The 14,349-nt window shown below is 37.4% G+C and overlaps 1 protein-coding gene across 5 annotated transcripts in view; it reads right to left on the bottom strand.

Moving 5' to 3' along the window:
- Positions 1-14,349, bottom strand: part of MECOM (MDS1 and EVI1 complex locus) — a 568,679-nt gene that overhangs the window by 270,540 nt on the left and 283,790 nt on the right. The window lies entirely within an intron of this gene.

Below are 14,349 nucleotides of genomic sequence, written 5' to 3'. Positions count from 1 at the left end.
GTACTTACAGGTGACATATTTGCAAGTTAATGAAATCAGATGAAAACTGCTTAGATTAAAATTTCCCCATTTATTCACTACAGTGTCTGCCACCTACTGTTCAGCCACAAAATACTGCAGCCTCTGCATCAATAAAACTTGGTATGAATATTCTCTGAGGTGGAAAGACTCGATTAGCCTTTTTCCCCCTCCTCTCCTGTTCTTTGCTTCCAACTGCGTTGAGCTTTGGAACCTTCTGACAAATGGCCATTATTCTCTGGGCTAGTAAAAAATTTCTAAACTTTAGGGGAAATGTCATTGGTCAAAAGCCCAAGGGAATTGGCTCGTTGAATTAAATGATAAATATATGCATTTAAGGTCATTAGAGACTTTATCTCCTGTGAAGGCTATATTTGTCAGATTGATACAATTTCTCTCAACCGAGTACTTAACTCCATCGGCCAACATTATTACGATTATTCCTTTCCCTTTAAGTGGGAGACTTCTGCTGAACAGCGCGTGTGTTCTTTCTGGTGCTGCTTCTTGAGCGATCAAGGCCCACCTTTGTTTCATTTCGTATGCAATTTTCACCTCTGACCCAAGAAATGAGTCCTGGGCTTCCTGAACTTTATTGCCTGTTAATAGACTGCTGGCTCTCTTTTCAGCAGTCATAGAAATGGTGGAGACGCATTTCATTTAAGAGGCTGGCAGACTGCAGTCCAAAAGACAGTGTCAGAATTAAAAGTCAGCCTACCCGAGAAACAATATAAAGACCGCAGTGACATGAAAGAGGAAGTTTTCTATATTCCATCCCAGATTGAACACCTGGTATATAAATAAGAACAGCATCCCAGATCTAATTATTTTCCCACCACACAATGGCAGACACCCTGAATGGTGCTAAGTGATTGATCTAGTAATTCATCTTCAACTTACACCTATCTACATATTTTGTTTCTCCTCATTAAACTGGAGACATCAGTGACAAACTTATGAAGTGGCAGTCCTTGGCTTCATAAAACACACGCAGATGCTCATCAGAGGCTCTTTCCTGCCTACTTCTTAGTGACACATGTTTATAATTTTGTCTGTGCTTCATTTGTTGTGGTTTACTCTTAAGTACATCTGTTCGATTAAAATGGAAACGTGTGACATGGCCTGTACTCAGCAACTTTCGAGCTTGTTAATGAAGCGTTAAGGTTCCTGCTTTTGCTCTTTATTTGCAAAAGAAAATGATTGAAAAGTACAAAAAAAAATACCCTTTACAGCACATACAAAGAAGTCAACTGTTTTGTTAATAGTTAAGAAAGGACATTATTACTGTATAAGAACACTTTTTTACATGAAAGGACATTATTAAAAATGATTTACTGCCTTGTGTTTGGAAACTTACAGGAAAAGTCTGATAATATATTAAACTTATTACGACTTCATATAATTTTGAATAATACTACTTTTTCCTTTGACAAGTGCAATAAACTCTACTGGTATAGACGTAGGTTGATTATCATGAGTCAACTGTGTTGCTTAAAGAAACATGTCCAAACAATCAGCTTTTGACGGCTGCATCTCCAGTTATTTACACTCACCATCATGGTAATAACTCACCATTTCTATATTAATAAGGCAGTGAAATTTATTATGATGGTATTGAAAAGTTATTAAGTACTGCATCCCAAGTGACAAAGTACCACAGCACTGTCACTATCCAAAAGCAGTTGCCCATTCATCACTTGCCTTTCCAGATGGTCCTGCATCTTTATCGCTCCCAGGTTGGTGACATCACCTGTTCACCCACTCAAAATTGATGATGAAAGCAAACAGATCTATCTTACTTACATTTACCAAATCAATTTAATTTTTACAGGCCGTGGCTTGGTGACATATTGACTGTTTTCCTTAATGGCATCTACCGTATTTAATGCAAGGATGTCATGTTTGATTCCTGGCTTGCATAATGTGTCATTTCATAATAAATTTTTCTAACATATTTACTTAACAGAAAGAATTATGATTACTTGTCAGTTCTCTTATTAAGCACAATGATAATTTTTTTTTCTTTTGAGTATCATCCATTGGGCAACAGAGATATTTTTAATCCCTCCTCATCTCTTAAGGGGGCATTGACTTGGATATAAAGTAAGTTCTAATCAAATACTGGACATAGGACTGACCACTCTCAATCCTGGAGTTCAGTGTAAGGGTTTTAATCTCACTTAATTGTTATTACAGAAGAACTAGATTCTCAAGAGATTAAATAATTATCTCTTTAAGAGATTAAAATATTAGCAATAGCTAAAGACGAACATATGAAATGCCACTCCAACAGGACAACAGCTGCAAAACTGATTTGAATGTTTCATGTGATGTTTAATGTTTACTACTCTGGATTATGACAACCAGTTCTCTTCAGTGACTGCAGATACATCAAATATATGTTAACATAAATACCTGCCTCGTCAAAGGTCAAGATGCAGGATGAAAGCCTCATCTACTGACTATCTAACACTCACACACGACACCCCTTTTCCCCAAGCTGATTTACAGATCTATCTGCTGCCCTTCGAGATATATGCTCATCTGACATGTGTCATCCCTGCATTGTGTTGCATTTGTGCTACCTAAAGGGAAGAGATGACCAATGTCTATATTCAGAGAGGTATATAGGGCCCAGATGGCAAATCACTGTGTAGCTTCCCCTGCCCCTGAAACCCTCACCTATACGATGTGTACACAAGTAAAAACAACGTCAAATAAACTCCAGGCTTGATTCTAAGAGGAGAACTGGGGAAGGGTCTGTGACAAAGGGAAACGGAGTAGCCTACGGTGTATGTATCTATTTCTTTGGATATCAAGAGAAGCCATAGGACAAATGTTTGAGAGGTTAGTGAGGGTGAGGAGAGGGAAAGGTTGGATGGCTCAGCCCCACACGCTGACAGACTGACAGCAATGGCTCTTGGTTACCTCCTTCTCTATCTGGTTCCCTCAGTATTACAGTAGCCAGCCTCCCCCACCCCTTCACGCAGGCTAGACGTGGTCTGGAAAAATCTCCAAGGCTACCTTGCCCTACACTGAACCGATTGGGTCCCAGGATTAGTAACTTCCTGAGGAGATGGCAGGAATGTGGAAAACTCCACACAGAACCACTCTCAATCTGTGCTCCGATGTTTAGTCTCAATCAAAGGAGCAGAAACTTATATGTCAACAACAGCATCCTAGCATGGTTTATATCTCTTTGGAAACCAAGTCCAGGGTTTCCTATATCCCTGTAATTGGAATGACACCAGCTCAAGTTAGGGAGAAAAAAGAAGAAAAAAATACAGGAGGGCAGAGCCAGGTAACCTGCTCCTACTTGTAGATTAGGTTCATATAAGGAGGCTTTTCTTGCTCATCTATTGAGATGAACTTATCCTAACTCATTGGTTAGGCAGAGTCTTGCCCTTGGGTGAGGTTTCCAGGCAAACAGGGATTCAAGCTGGCAGTGTTGCGAGACCAACAAGAACATCTTTTTTCCAGGGCAGCTGGCCTCTGTGCCACGGTGGAGATTCTATGCTGCCGTCACACACCTGCTGAATTCCTACCACAAGAATCTAAACAAATGAAAAAAAGAAAAAACAAATCATCCACACCTGTGGCTGTCAAGCAGTTGAGGTTTCCGTGCCACGCCATGCACACCTGGGAAGCCTGGGCGGTCCGCTGCAATGTCAGAGGAAAATACCACTGCCAGCCCATTGGAAGGAGGCACAAGTGCCCGCCTCTCATGGATCTGGGACGTGAGCTGACTGGCCAATAGTCACAGGTAATGCAAGTCATAGAAAGTATAATCATAGCCACAGAAAATATACGTGTATTGCCTATGAATGACGAAAACTCTAGGTGTGCGTGCGGCAGGAATAAGAGAGATTTCAGGGCTTCCCTGGTGGCGCAGTGGTTGAGAGTCCGCCTGCCAATGCAGCGGACGCGGGTTCGTGACCCGGTCCGGGAAGATCCCACATGCCGCGGAGCAGCTGGGCCCGTAAGCCATGGCCTCTGAGCCTGCGTGTCCGGAGCCTGTGCTCCGCAACGGGAGAGGCCACAACATTGAGAGGCTCGCGTACCGGAAAAAAAAAAAAAAGAGAGAGAGAGATTTCAGAGTAGGGGTATCTGTAATAATTACCCTCTTCCCATCCTGCCCACAGGGAGGAAGGAGTCTTTTTTCCTGGATCAGCGGCTGGGTCCTTGTTCATTAGCCACATCCAGATGCCAGGTAACTTTTACTAGGTAATACTAGAATGGAGGAAGTCCATATTGAGTAAGTTCATCTACACGATTAAAATATATATATATATGTGTGTGTGTGTGTGTGCGTGCGTGTGCGTGTGTGTGTATATATATATATATATATATATATAAAGAGAGAGGGGGCAGTGAGAGAGGCCTGGATTATGAGGATGGTGTTGAAGAGGGGAGAGTCTTTGAGAGCAGCACCTGCTGGATGTGTGAGATACTGAAAGAGTAAGAGAGTGAATGACAGGGATATACAGGGAGAAAGGACTTTATAAATGGAATCCCGTTTGATGTTTCTGAAAAAGACTTGTTTTGTTTTTTGTTGTTTTGGGGGGGGGAGGAGGGATGGGGTTACAGTGCCTTTTTTTTAACAGTGACTGCCAAGGCAAAACCATAAGGCACCCAACTTTATATGGGTTTCGTAGGGAAAGCCTTGGGGCCAAACATCCAAAACACTCAGATCTGAAATCCAAATCCAAAATGAAGATTCCAAAATGATACATTTTTAAAAACTTAAGGAAATTCATGTATTTGTGTGTGTGTGTAAGGTTGTACAGTTTGAGTTCTGGAGACACTGTTTTTGTATCAGATAACATTCTACCACTGACTTCCTAGGATTAGTTGGAGAAATACAAATTATTTTCTGTGTCTCGAGCAGCATTTAACTGGTGGAATAAAAGTCTGGTCTGAAAACTGATGGGATGATGTTTAATAGTGTGATAGGGTTTGGATCTGGAAGTAGTAGAGATTGGGAGCAGATGGCAGGACCAACTATCCTAGAAGAAACTTTTAATTGTTCTTGAACCTGCGTGTCTTGTTCCTGGCCATGAATGCTCCTCTGAGAAGATATCTCTGAGACTTTTTCCTTTGGCCACATTTTTTCACACGATGGTGTGGAGCTGCTCAGTGAAACAAGCTATTTCTCTGTAATGTTTGTTCATCTTCTATCATCAGTACAAGCAAAAGTTCCTTTATGACAAAAGTGCTGTCAAAAATCTTTGCCATACTAAAATCTTGTTATATCAAATATTGACTTGAAAGAAATGACAACCTAACAGGTAGCTGTTGGTATCTATTTGCTCGAAACACACAAAGTCCTTTTATATCATTCTTTGTCATAATGATAGCAGGCCACGTCTTGCTCTTTGTGATTATTTTAGCTTGAAAATCCTACTAATTATCATGTAGAAAATATTCTTAAAAAGCATACAATATTTGCCTTAACTTTAGCTTCAGCTATATCATAAAGGGCCAAAAGATGTACCAAAGCAAAAATGAAGATAGTATTTCTTTACTAAATTTTCAGTAATTAGCTGAAATGCTAATTCATTTTTAAATTTCTGGACAGAATTATGTAAAAAAGAAGTACATCAAAATTATTGTATGATTCTATTGATGTAAAAAATGCTACATTAATGTTTATTTATTGCTCAAATGAAACAATGTACAAATCCTTTGTGTTCCCAATTCTCCATACTACCTCCTTAACATTACTTGAACAAATTCTCTCCATATTGCTACACTAGACAAACTAGGGAGCAAAGAAACTGAACCAACTCTTTAACTTTCTAAGATAGATTTGAATCAGCTACTCCTTACTACTTCCCACTGCTTCCTAACTTATCCTCAAGGAAAAAGCTTAGAGAACAGAATATCCTGATGCAGTGGTCCCAACTTTTAAGTGTTCTAGAATAACAAAGCATTATAAAGAATCTCTGCCCCTGGATTGACCAAATGCTAGAGTCAATTGTCAAATCTCTTAAAAGAGGATCTTTCCTGATCATTTCATGTTTTGAACCCATGAGTTTTACTACTGATTTAGCAACTAAAGAGGGAAGCAATAATCATGCAGATGTGTGGGTGAATAAATATGGAACAAACTCATTTTGGTCCATTTTGTGGGATACACTTCCAATTGGAAGAAAATCGCCCACAATGCTTTTGAAAAATGAGTGACTCACATGCAAATTCTAATTGATCACCAAGGAAGGTAGAGTAAAACAAAAAACTCTTGATATTTGGGGAACTTCTCAAACTGTTTGATATCAGACTTGCATACATCTTCAGCTACACTTTGGAAATACTAGAGGTGTCAAAGCAGCCATAAGATGAGTAGACATGCTGAACTTCATCAATACCTTTCATGAAAGAAAGTATAAGATGACAGAGCATATGTGGGTGGGGGTAATGGGATTCTGACATTTTCACACACACAAAAAAAGATATCCCTCTTGAACCCAGGTCAAAACTAGGGGTAGTTCATGGTGCCTCAGGAGAGTAAACTGCTGTTCTCTTTTAACAACCTGAGATATGGTTTCTGCTATGTATTCTGGAAGGACACGATGAATAAAATAAATTACACATTCTTCTCTTGATTTCATTATATTTTCAGAGAATCCATAATGTCTTCTTGGGCCTCAATGACAATCATGTTCAGGGTTCTATTAACTAAGCCTCACTTTTTCTCTTGGCATTTTCTCACTTTTATTATTTATTTATTTAGGATGTGGACCATTTTTTTTTTTAACATCTTTATTGGAGTGTAATTGCTTTACAATGGTGTGTTAGTTTCTGCTTTATAACAAAGTGAATCAGCTATACATATACATATATCCCCATATCTCCTCCCTCTTGCATCTCCCTCCCACCCTCCCTATCCCACCCCTCTAGGTGGTCACAGAGCACCGAGCTGATCTCCCTGTGCTATGCGGCTGCTTCCCACTAGCTATCTATTTTACATTTGGTAAATGTAAACTAGATGCCACTCTCTCACTTCATCCCAGCTTACCCTTTTCCCTCCTCGTGTCCTCAAGCCCATTCTGTACAGCTGCGTTTTTATTCCTGTCCTGCCCCTAGGTTTTTCAGAACCATTTTTTTTTATATTCCACATATATGTGTTAGCATATGGTATTTGTTTTTCTCTTTCTGATTTACTTCACTCTGTATGACAGACTGTAGGTCCATCCACCTCACTACAAATAACTCAATTTCATTTCTTTTTATGGCTGAGTAGTATTCCATTGTATATATGTGCCACACCTTTCTCTATCCATTCATCTGTTGGTGAACATTGTGGTACATGACTCTTTTTGAATTATGGTTTTCTCAGGATATATGCTCAGTAGTGGGGTTGCTGAGTCATATGGTAGTTCTATTATTAGTTTTTTAAGGAACCTCCATACTGTTCTCCATAATGACTGCATCAATTTACATTCCCACCAACAGTGCAAGAGGGTTCCCTTTTCTCCACACCCTCTCCATCATTTATTGTTAGTAGATTTTTTGATGATGGCCAGTCTTACCTGTATGAGGTGATACCTCCTTGTAGTTTTGATTTGCATTTCACTAATGATTAGTGAGGTTGAGCATCCTTTCATATATTTGTTGGCAATCTGTATACCTTCTTTGGAGAAATGTCTATTTAGGTCTTCTGCCCATTTTTGGATTGGGTTGTTTGAATTTTTGATATTGAGCTGCATGAGCTGCTTGTATATTTTGGAGATTAATCCTTTGTCAGTTGCTTCATTTGCAAATATTTTCTCCCATTCTGAGGGTTGTCTTTTTGTCCTGTTTATGGTTTCCTTTGCTGTGCAAAAGCTTTGAGGTTTCATTAGGTCCCATTTGTTTATTTTTGTTTTTATTTCCATTTCTCTAGGAGGTGGGTCAAAAGGATCTTGCTGTGATTTATGTCATAGAGCATTGTGCCTATGCTTCCTCTAAGAGTTTTACAGTGTCCGGCCTTACATTTAGGTCTTTAATCCATTTTGAGTTTATTTTTGTGTATGATGTTAGGGAGTGTTCTAATTTCATTCTTTTACATGTGTCTGTCCAGTTTTCCCAGCACCACTTATTGAAGAGGCTGTCTTTTCTCCATTGTATATTCTTGCCTCCTTTATCAAAACTAAGGTGACCGTATGTGCGTGGGTTTATCTCTGGACTTTCTATCCTGTTCCATTGATCTATATTTCTGTTTTTCTGTCAGTACCATACTGCTTTGATTACTGTAGCTTTGTAGTGTAGTCTGAAGTCAGGGAGCCTGATTCCTCCAGCTCCGTTTTTCTTTCTCAAGATTGCTTTGGCTATTCGGGGTTTTTTGTGTTTCCATACAAATTGTGAAATTTTTTGTTCTAGTTCTGTGAAAAATGCCAGTGGTAGTTTGATAGGGATTGAATTGAATGTGTAGATTGCTTTGGATGGTATAGTCATTTTCACAATGTTGATTCTTCCAATCCAAGAACATGGTATATCTCTCCATCTATTTGTATCATCTTTAATTTCTTTCATCAGTGTCTTATAATTTTCTGCATACAGGTCTTTTGTCTCCTTAGGTAGGTTTATTCCTAGGTATTTTATTCTTTTTGTTGCAATGGTAAATGGGAGTGTTTTCTTAATTTCTCTTTCAGATTTTTCGTCATTAGTGTATAGGAATGCTAGAGATTTCTGTGCATTAATTTTGTATCCTGCTACTTTACCAAATTCATTGATTAACTCTCATTGTTTTCTGGTAGCATCATGTCATCTGCAAACAGTGACAGTTTTACTTCTTCTTTTCCAATTTGGATTCCTTTTATTTCTTTTTCTTCTCTGATTGCTGTGGCTAAAACTTCCAAAACTATGTTGAATAATAGTGGTGAGAGTGAACAACCTTGTCTTGTTCCTGATCTTAGAGGAAATGGTTTCAGTTTTTCAACGTTGAGAACGATGTTGGCTGTGGGTTTGTCACATATGGCCTTTATTATATTAAGGTAAGTTCCCTTGGATGTGGACCATTTTTGAAGTCTTTACTGAATTTTTTACAGTATTGTTTCTATTTTATGTTTTGGGTTTTTTTGGCCACCAGGCATGTGGGATTTCAGCTTCCCGGGCAGGGATCGTACCCACACCCCCTGCAGTGGAAGTGTGGAGTCTTAATTCCTCACACAGTAAAATTTAATATCCAAACTATATTTGCCACCTTTTAAATAATATTGCAAACAATAAATACTTTTTATACAAGGTTCTATGGTATTATACATTTATTATTAGATTACATTTTTCTTTCCTAACTACCTATTAAAGACACCCTTTTGGATATTTGGTGGCATAATAATTCTATTGGAATCAATTCATTTCAGAGTTATTAAGACAAAGGTCTTCACTTTTTAGTTATCTAGCTTTAAGGATATACAACTTGTCATGTGAACGTACCTTCTCATTAATGAATAAACATTTTCTCTGAAATCAATGCCAAACCAGAGAAAATTCATTTTGGGCCCAAGGAGACCTAGAGAGAAATAAGTGAGAAATATTGCCATTCAAAGGTACCTGGTACATATCTCTAAAATTATCCCATTTTTCTTTGTTACCAAACATACATTATTTGATTGTCAACCTCCTGACTCTGAACTCAGTTGTTAGGCATCTGGAAATTTTGATGTTGTTGTTGTTGTTGTTTTAATGTATGCTCATGTTTCAGTTAACACATAGATTGCATGTTTCAATGGGTAAGGCATTACCACAGAACCCAAAATCAAACTTACAAATGTGAGAACTATTTCTTTTAAAATGATATAGGGAGGCACACATTCATTGTAATATCACATTTCAGGACTACATTGCTAGAATATAGTGTATTGTCAAAGCACTGCATCAAAATTATTTAATGAATGTCTGACTCCTGTAAAATCTCTTTCCACTATTCCTTCCCATCTATTTAACCCAACATAAGAGAAATTTACTGTCCACTCATGTCATTATTTTTCTAAGTCTGAATATGTGTATGCTTGAGGGGAGAAAATGAAAAGCCAAGTTCATACCTGGTATTTTAACTGATCAAAGTAATCTGGAGCAATTCTGGGTGAGACAGAACAGAAGATTTGGCACCTAACAGGTGCACTGACTTACATCTACTCGCAGAGTTTTATGATGGCCAATGACAACAAATATAGGCAAAGAAAATATGCTAAATGGCAATATTCCAAAGAAACAAAACTTCACTCTCTTTTTCCAATGACCCATTTCCAGACTATTAAAAAAATGTGCCACCCAAATTACTCTTTGGCTTAAAAAGAAATTTATGAATCTCTCCTGAATCCTTGTTTTAATTCTTAATTAGGAAGTAGTCAGTGCCTCCTTTTCAATAAACTCAGAGTCACATAATTAGATCATCCTGGAGGTAACTGAACTTCTAGAAAACAAGTGGGAGAAAGAGCAATAATTTATAGAAAAATCAGTAAATAAAATATAATTGGCTTTTGCCCTATCTAATGACCCTGGGCTAGATCTGTGTTTTAGTCAAGGTTTTGTTGCTTTTCACCTTTATTAAGCACTTCTACCAGATAGAAGGCTCTTTGGTAGGCTTTTAACACACGATGTCACATTTTATCCTCACAACAATTCTAATTGGGTACGTACAATTATTATCACCATGTAACATGCAAATAAACTGAGGGACAACGAATTTAGTAACTTTTCCCAAATCATTCAACTAGTACACAGAACCCTAAAGAGGATTTGAGCCTCGGAAGTCTCCCTCCAGAAGCCTGCTCCCTTCTGTTCTGCCAAGCAATTCCTATGTTATCACATAATGGTCATCTTAGAAGGAAACATACAAGAAAACCTCAACTTGAACCAAGAGAATTTTTTAAATTATTCTTCACTAATCAGTAACTCTAAAGTTCTAAACGTAAGAAAAAGTGTTCTATCACTAATTACTTTTAGGTCCTAGAGACAATCAAGCACTCCCTAGTCTTGGAAAATCTCTTTGTTAGAGATAAGTCATATGCTTTGCAAGGTGGAAATCACTACCAAACTCTAATAATATTTTTAAAGTTTTTCTTTATTAAGTCAATACTGGTTTGGAGAAATCACACAAATGATGTTTTTTATGTTTATGGCTTAAGTTTACCTAACTGTATATTTTGGTCTATAGAACGTTTTTTCAAAAATAACCTATTTCTCAAAAATACAAACTTAAATGATTCCCCAGAAGTGCCCCTTTCGGGAAATATAGTTAACTTAAAAAGTTATTTAAATGGGGTTCAGAAAGGTGGGCCCTAACTGCAATACTATCTTTGAGCTTTCTCTTTTAAAAACTTTCTTTGAAGAAATTACCATATCTCTTTACTTAATTTTAATTACATAACAGCTAATGAGGTGTGGCAGTTATTATTAGCCCATTAGTCAAATAAAAATGCAAGAATCAATTGATTTGGAGTAGTTTCCCTAGAATCACACAGTAGTGACAGAGTTAAGACTTCATTCTACATGTCTAAAATCCAGATTCTAGCTTTTTCATGGGCCTACCTAAGTCCTCACTTGTCATCTCTTTCAGAGTAACATAATCCTATATCCATTCATCCTTTCTTTCATTTATTCTTTCACTCATTCTGTTATTTAACAATTATTTTTACATGTCTGTGTTATAGACTGAATGTTTAAGCCACCCCCAAATCCTTATATTGGAACCCTAGACCCCAGTGTGACTAAATTTGGAGATAGGGCCTTTAAGAGGTAATTAAGGTTCAATGAGGTCATAAGGGTGAGGTTCTGATCCAATAGGATTAGTGTTCTTATAAGAAGAAAGGACGTCAGAGTGTGCTCACCACCACCGCCCTCTCCCTCTCCCTCTCCCTCTCCCTCTCCCTCTCTCTCTCTCTCTCTGTGTAGGTGCGTGTGCAGGTGCATGCACCTAGGAATAGCCATGTGAAGACATAGCAAGAAGGCAACATCTGCAAATCAGGAAAAGAATCAGCTGAAACTTTTACTTCACACTCTAGCCTCCAGAATTGTGAGAAAATAAATTTCCTGTTGTTTAAGTCCCCCAGTCTGTAGCATATTGTTACAGCAGCCTGAGCCGACTAATCCAGTATGATTATTTCAGGTAATATACTTAGCATTAGACAACACCACAGGCAGCACAGATAGGATACAATCAAGACATTGCACTTAGTGGATACAACTATGCCAGCTCTCACGGAACTGTTGCTCTATTAGGGAAACTAGGCAAACAGTCTGGGTGCTGCACAATGCTTTAAGTTTTTTAGTATGGATTTACCTGATGCTATGGTGAGACAAAATGTAAGCAGTACTAAATTGTGACTAGAAAGGTCAGCGATGATGTCATGGAAGAAGAGAACTTGAGGAATGAATAGAAACTTGCTAAAGATGCGAAGGAAAAGGAGGTTCCCAGGTAGGGAGACCAGTATGTGTAAAGAATGGAGGCTTGATAGAATATAGGAACTATAAATCAGACATGGTTGGTGTGGGAGAGAGTACAGTCAAAGATGATCCATTTTTTTGGCTTGAGCAACTGAACAGATGGTAATGCACAAGGAGGGGAACTTTGAAGGGAGAAAAGAGCAAGCATAGTACTAGAGATAGGAATGACTTGTTCAGTTATGATAGGCTGGGTTTCTCTCAAGGAAATATTTAGTACAGAATCTGATGCATAGTAGGTACTCAATAACTGCTGAATCTGGGTTTCCTCTGTTCATGTTTATTTTCTTTGGCCTAAGAGGTTATTTTATCCTTCAATTCATCATTTTTTAGGAGTATCAGAAAAGAAGCCACACTAGTTAATCACAACTATTTGTCCAACCAAACAGGAGGGAAATCAGCTACAGTTGAGGGCCAATATGACATGAGAACAATTTAAAAGAGCACATGCGAGTAGGTCAGATGCCTTTGTGCAAGTGCCTTTGTTGATCATGATGGGATTAGGTATTAACCATGGTAAGATTTTTTTAAAAAAACAAAATACTAAAGTCAAGAACTCAACTGGTGCTCCATGGATAACAAGTTTGCCAAAATCACCAAAAAAAGCTCTTTCTCTGTTTTTGTTCACAATACATCTAGAGCAGATAGTCTACAATCTCAGAAGCGAGAGACCATTAAAATGGCAAAGAAAACCACCGAATTGACCATCAACTGAATTCTTGAAGGAGAAAGAGGAAATGGGTGATCTTTAGCCAAAGAGTCATGAACTATTTGTAAAGTTATCTTGAATTCCAAGCAATAAAACAACTCAGTTTTGACATAATGAAAAGAATTACTTTACATTTTTCAAGGTAAGTATTTGCCCATGTATATATTGAAGATATTTTACTCCAAGGAGAAAAAAATTAATTATTTTTAAATTTCCTCTAAATATAGAACTATCCCCAGGTTCATCCCCGAATCCACAGGTATACTGTTTAAAAAGGCATAGACTTGCATTTACCAACCCTGGAATTGCAAAATGATTTCATTATTAAGTCTTGGTTTATTCCAAGCCTTCTGGATAATCTCGAACAGTACTGCACTTGTTGTTTAACTCTAGAGATTTTGTAATAAAAGTTTAATGAGTTACTTATTAGTAGAATGTTTATAGCCATTATTTTAAGGTGAACAATAATGACGTAAAGTTTGTACGCATTTGGTTTAAAACGTATTCAACTCACATATCAGTTAATGCTACAGTGATTTGTTAACAATCTCTTATCAATGTACATGTCTAGAGGCAATGTAGCTAAACCACAACTTTACCAAAGCTGTGGCTAAGAACAAAACTAAGGAAGGATTTCTCATTTGTAATTATGTGAAATCCAGATCTTAACTTTTAGCATTTCAGAATTTGAACAAGAATTGTTTTTATTATGGCATTTTGAGCAGATTTCAGAAGGGGACACATATAAAGCAAAGGGACAAAAAATTGAAATTAAGTCCTGAAGGCACTGCATATTTATTTCGATTTAAAAAGCTAACCAGATATTCTATTAATGATCATAAATATTAAGAGAACATACCAAAATAAATCTATCCAATTTCCGTCTAACTGAAATACTGTGAAACCAAAGGTCAATCACATCTCCAAAAAACACTTTCTTGCCCATGTAGAAATTTCCTACAAGTTTCTCAGATATAGGTCAGATATTCCAGGAACTATGATGCTGTGATTTAACCACAAAAGTTTTTAAGGTATAAAAATAAATGGGAAATATATATATATATACTGAATTTGTACAAAAAGTATAAACTCAAAAGAATGACATAGTTACCTGTCCTTAATGAAACAAAATTTATTTAGATTTTGTAATTAGACCACAACATCCCACTCTTACATATTTACAGATGGGTTCTATAAAA

Source organism: Monodon monoceros, unplaced genomic scaffold (assembly GCF_005190385.1).
Source record: "Monodon monoceros isolate NGI ecotype Baffin Bay Population unplaced genomic scaffold, NGI_Narwhal_1 Super_Scaffold_11, whole genome shotgun sequence".
NCBI lineage: Eukaryota > Metazoa > Chordata > Mammalia > Artiodactyla > Monodontidae > Monodon > Monodon monoceros.
The sequence above is the reverse complement of the archived record's forward strand: the minus strand, read 5'-3'. Positions and strand labels throughout refer to the sequence as shown.